This window comes from Carlito syrichta, unplaced genomic scaffold, assembly GCF_000164805.1.
Source record: "Carlito syrichta isolate Samal-C Ts95f unplaced genomic scaffold, Tarsius_syrichta-2.0.1 Scaffold315299, whole genome shotgun sequence".
Lineage (NCBI taxonomy): Eukaryota > Metazoa > Chordata > Mammalia > Primates > Tarsiidae > Carlito > Carlito syrichta.
Genome location: NW_007259395.1, coordinates 56,650 through 62,649, shown reverse-complemented (window position 1 = coordinate 62,649; position 6,000 = coordinate 56,650). Strand labels below are relative to the sequence as shown.

General features: G+C 38.5%; 1 protein-coding gene across 1 annotated transcript in view; it reads left to right on the top strand.

Moving 5' to 3' along the window:
* The first annotated feature begins 1,787 nt into the window (after positions 1-1,787).
* The window catches only part of LOC103275081 (DIS3-like exonuclease 2), a 47,105-nt gene continuing 42,892 nt past the window's right edge, over positions 1,788-6,000 (top strand). The window contains exon 1 of the mRNA XM_021706157.1: positions 1,788-1,902. The gene's annotated coding sequence lies outside the window, so the exon portion shown is untranslated. The remainder of the gene's footprint in view (positions 1,903-6,000) is intronic.

Genomic DNA, 6,000 nt, shown 5'->3' with positions numbered 1-6,000 from the left:
CCCAGGCGGGTCTTGAACCCACGGGCTCAGGCAATCCACTCACCTCGGCCTCCCAAAGCGCTGAGATTACAGGCTGAGCCACTGAGCCTGGCTAGCCTGTTTTATGTGACACTGCCATTTTTGAAGACTACAGTTCTGAGAACTCTACATATGTAATCACTTTATTTAGTACTCAAGATAGCTTTACAAAGTAGGCTTTATTATTATAACCTCTTTAAAAATTTTTATTTTCTTGTTTTAAGTATTTCTTTTTTTATTATAAAGATGTGGGGTACAATTCAGGGTTAAGTATACAAACATTGATTATGCAGGTACCCTTGTTGATGAGGTATGCCCCTTCCTCCCCTAGCAGTTTCCCTCAGCTGCCAATCCCCCCCCACAGTTTCTCATTACTGCCAAATGCTTTCTTATAGTATTATAATTGTTCAAGGTCCGCTTATGAGTGAGAACATATGGTACTTTGTTCTTTGTTTCTGTAATAGATCACTGAGTATGATCGACTCCAAATCCATCCAAGTTGCTGTGAAGTCCATATATTTGTCCTTCTTTATGGCTGCATAATATTCCATTGTGTATATGTACCACATTTTCTTTATCCAATCCAGCTTCGATGGGCAACATGGTTGGTTCCATGTTTTTGCTGTTGTGAATAGAGCTGCAACTAACATACGTGTGCAGGTATCTTTTTTGTAGAATGATTTGAGTTCCTCCAGGTATATTCCCAATAGGGGAATTGCTGGGTCATATGGAAGGTCAATTTCTAGCTCTTTCAGAAATCGTCACACTGTCTTCCAAAGAGGTTGCATTAGTTTGCATTCCCACCGGCAGTGTAGAAACGTTCCTTTTTCTCCACATCCTTGCCAGCATCCGTTGTTGTTTGTTTTATTAATGATGGCCATTCTTACTGGGGTTAGGTGGTATCTCAGTGTGGTTTTGATTTGCATTTCTCTGATGATGAGTGAGGCTGAGCACTTTCTCATGTGTCTGTTGGCTGCCCATCTATCTTCTTTTGAGAAGTGTCTATTCATGTCTTTTGCCCACTTTTTAAAGGGGCTGTTTGTTTTTTTCTTTTGGCGCTTTTGAGTTCCTTATAGATCCTAGATGTTAGGCCTTTGTCATATATACAGTTGGCAAATATTTTTTCCCATTCTATGGGCTGTCTCCCTGCTCTCTTGATGGTTTCTTTTGCTTTGCAGAAGCTCCTTAGTTTGATGAGGTCCCACTTGTCCATCTTATTTCTTAAGGTATTGGCCTTTAGGGTTCTGAATAGGAATTGGTTCTCAGTTCCAATTTCCATAAGGGTGCCTCCTGCATTTTCTAAGATTCTTATAGTTTGAGGTTTTACGTTTAGGTCTTTTATTATCACGTCTTTTAAATGGTGAAACTGAGGTAAAAATGGGCAAAGTAGCTGCCCAAAGGCATAGGTCTTAAGTGGTAGAACCTGAATTCAGACTTTGGTGTTTGGCCGCTTAGTCCTTGAGCTCTTCTGTCTTTCATTTTAGCCTATTGTAATAGCATTTAGCCTTTCAGAAACAGGTATTTTAACCTTGAACTAAGAACCATGGAAACCATTTTCTATCTAACTGACTTAAGTATTATTTAGTTGGTTTTACAGTAAATGATCCTTTTTATGATAACCAGATATTTTATCTGTTGCTCCTAGTTGGAGCTAAAATTGAGCCTATTTTGCATCTGATTAGCATTTATGGTACTTTTTCGAAGTATTGAATATTTGAAGTGAAGTTTTATTATTTATTTGTTTATTTATTTATTTATTTGAGTTGGAGTCTTACTCTGTCGCCCAGATTGGAGTGCAGTGGCATGCTCCCGGCCACTGCAGCCTTGACCTGCTGGCCTCCAGCGATCCTTCTGCCTCAGTCTTCCAAGTAGCTGAAACTACAGGCACATGCTACCACACTTGGCTAATTTTTGATTTATGTAGAGGCGAGGTCTTGCCAAGTTGCCCAGGTGGTTCTCAAACCCACAGGCTCAGGCAATCCACTTGCCTTGGCCTCCTAAAGTGCTGGGATTACAGGCTGAGCCACCGAGCCCAGCCATGAATTGAAGTTTTAAACACCAAGCAACTGGTTTTCTCGCATATAAGAACTGAGAGTTTAGAAGAAACCCTGTTAAGTTGTTTGGCCCACGTCCTTCAGGCTAGGTGATCATGGTTTCCCAGGACACTCTCTAGGTCTTGGTCTTGTCTTTGTTAATTGGTGTTACAGAGCTTCGCTATCCCTGGAGTTTTTCTTTGTAATAAGATATGGAGATTAAAATGTGCTTTATTCTTTGTATGTATCTTTTAAGGTGACTACCTTCTGAAGTAATACAAAATACATGTATATGGGTTTGCCAGGATTACAGTTTCTGTGGGAATCATAACATTGGATTTCCTCATATCTGGGTTAATGAAATGTACACAAAAACTTATATGAATATAGATTAATATTTAATGTGTATCTAGAGGCAGCAAGATCTTAGGGATGTAGCTTCCCCATAAAGGACAAGTTGAACACTTGCAACCTGAAGGTCTAAAATAATCCTAAGACTCTGAACTTTGCCATGGAGCTGAGGTCTTGCACTGTTATCCTCTGCTCAGAAGGCAAGCATAAACACTGGGAAACTGGAGTTCTTTAATGGAAGTGGAAGCTCTGCTTATTTCCCTGGAGAGCATAGACCTAGGGCTTGTTTTGTCTTTGTGAGAACTAAGGATTCCATTGCTATTTTGACTTCTCTTTTTGAAACAGTAGGAAGAAGAAATGCCACAGGACTGTCATCGTAGTACTTCAGTATTTTTGGAATTATTTTGGTTATTTTTTGGATGATTCTATTTCTCTGCTGTCAACCTGAAGTTGCTAGCTATTAAATCCATGTGATGGCCACTGAGAGTTATAGTGGTTTTTATCTGAGAAATCTAGAATTTTGGAATGCTCCAGACCCTGGAGTTATGACCTTTAAACTCTCTCACATTGAAGGGCATGAATGTGGGATTTAATTTCTCCACCGAGAGGAGAATCAGGGTTGTTTTTGTAGGGTCTCTCTCAGGTCCATCAATAAAAGGTACCTAACTGATAGGCCAGATCTAAAATCAGAAAGTTGACTTAGAGGTCATTAAACTTTTCCTATCTCTCTGTCTGTAGTCTGGATTTATTAGTATGTTAGTCATTTTGCTGTTGAGAATTTTGTGTCCCACTTTCCTTCAGATTCTTTGAATAATACTAGACTTCTTCCCTGCAATTTTGAGGGTATAGTACAACTGCTTGTGATTTTGATGTCTTCCTTTGGGAGCATTCTCCAAGACATGATGTGCACTTTGTGTTATAGGCAGGAAAATAATTCTTAGCAAGGTCTTACCTTGCTTGGGGCTGAAAGAGTCTGTAGATAGTAAATTCCAGATGTTTTCAGAGTAGTAGGCATTGTTATAGCAATACTTTCCCAAGGATAAAGTAATGATATAACTAACATTTTTAAAAGAAATAAAGAACTAACATAGAAGCCAGATTGATATTAATCTCTTGTGTAAAATTTTAAAATAAACAATTTAAAATGGAGTCCATGATAGCAAATTCCTATCTTTCAAGTTCTGATAAAAGATCTACCCCTCCCACTTCCACCCTAAAAAGCTCTGGAATGGCAGTCAGTTGACTCATAGCTAGTTTTAGTTGTGCTGCTTAGTGCCAGTACAACCTTAACAAACTCACTTAACTATTCTGTGTCATGGCTTCCTGTTCCTGTTTAAAATAAAATTTTACGAACACTGACATTTTATTAGAACTGATATGAACTTTGGGAAAAGTACTTTCAGTTCTTCAATGTTTTAGTCATTTTGTTCAGTTGATTGTAGGCTCTGAAAGTCACATATTTTTCCACTTGCCCTGGTAATATTTGGTCATGTGAGTGAGCTTTGCAACCCTTTTTCCTTTGTCTTATTACTTTTGAGACTAGTGTATATAGAAACTTGATGGCTTTGATTACCATTGAAATTATGCATATAGATGGTGATTTTAAATAACTGTTTCTGCATCACAGCATGAAATTTGGATTACACCTCTGGTAACCTTGCTCCATAAAACTTATGCTTTGTGTAAGTAAAGGCCCTAAGTGATAATAGTAGTTATTGGTAAATTGTTTGCTAAATAGAGTATTTTGCAATTATGACTTATAATTGTCAGTTTTTAAAAGGGGATTAAAACATTTTCCCATGTACTTAAGTATAATTTAGTGTGTGTGTGTATGTATTTGTGGAGGGATGGATAGAACGACATTGGCTATTAATTGATAATTGTTGAACTTGATGATGAACATATGGAAATTCATTACCTCATTCTTTCTGCTTTGTATATACTTTATAATTTCCAAAATAAAAAGATAAAAAAGGGCTGGGCTCAGTGGCTCAGCCTGTAATCCCAGCATTTTGGGAGGCCAAGGTGATTGCTTGAGCCCACGGGTTTGAGACCCGCCTGGACAACTTGACGATACCTTGTCTTTACAATAAATCAAAAATTAGCCGGGCGTGGTAGCGTGTGCCTGTAGCTCCAGCTACTTGGAAGGCTGAGGTGGAAGGATCGTCAGAGCCCAGTAGGTCGAGGCTACGATGGCTAGGAGCGTGCCACTACATTACAGTCTGGGCGACAGAGTGAGACTTCAACTTAAAAAAAAAAAAAAAAACTCCCAAAAGATAGTGAAGAAATTGACAAGATCCTAGATAGATTTTATTTGATAGTAGAGACAGGGGTTAATGAAATAGATGTCGTGGTTTCCAACACCTTTGAGGTTGGCTTTTTCTGTGGTGCTGAAGTACTGCTCCTGAATTACTTCATGAGACAGAGTATAATTTTATCCAGTTATTGCTGAAGTTTATGATCATGGCAGATACTCCAGTGTGACTGCTTACACATTATGAAAGTAAGCCCCCTCCCTTTTTATAAGACCCTATTTTTTAGTATTTGGAGCTAAGCATGAAGACACCAGTGCCTTCCTATGCTTCATTAGATTTTTATTTTATTTAAAAAATGAGGTTTTCATTTAGTAGTTTTTCCTTTCATTTTCACAGATGTCTCTGTTTCTTCCACTGGATGGATGAAGAGAGATTTCTTATTGTTTTTACATGTACTTGTTAGCTGGGCATGGTGGTTCATACCTGTAATCCCAGCACTTTGGGAGGCCGAGGTGAGAGAATTGCCTGAGCTCACGGGTTCGAGACCAGCCTGGGCAACATGATAAGACCTCATCTCTACAATAAATCAGAAAACTTAGTTGGGTGTAGTGGCACATGTCTGTAGTTTCAGCTACTTGGAAAATTGAAGCAGAAGGATTGCTTGAGCCCAGCAGGTTGAGGCTCTGGTGGCCATGAGCATACCTCTGCACTCCAGCCTAGGCGACAAAGTGAGACTCTGACTCAAAAAAACCCCCCCAGAAAACAGTGCTTGTTGTGTTTGACTTGGGATTTTTGCTACTCTGTCCAGAATTTGTCTCTAGTCTGTACATTTTTCCCATAAAGAGAGGTTAAAATAAATTTCAAGGGACTGAAAATGCCAGTTGGTATGAAAGTCTTTAAAGTATAAGAAGTAATCTTATTAATTCCAATTTAATAATTCTGTAGATGACTTTAATTATAGTAATAAAATGTGGGAGGGAAACATGAGATTGAATTTATAATATAATCTTATACAAAGTTCACATAAGACATGATGCTGTTTGTTGAAAATGAAAAAGTTTCTACCTCACAATATTTTGGAGCCTTATTTGGTAGCAAAACTTATATTGAGATCTCTTTCAATTCTGGCTTTGTATGTTTCTTCATTGCAGATCTTATGTTCGTTATTTTGTGATTTCTGACCAAAAATCTGGTAATTCAATGGCATTAAGATTATATTCTGTGTGGGTCAGGCACAGTGGCTCAAGTCTGTAATCCCAGCACTTTCGGAGGTCAAGGTGAGGGAATTGTCTGAACCCATGGGTTTGAGAACAGCCTAGGCAACTTGGAAAGATTTCATCTGT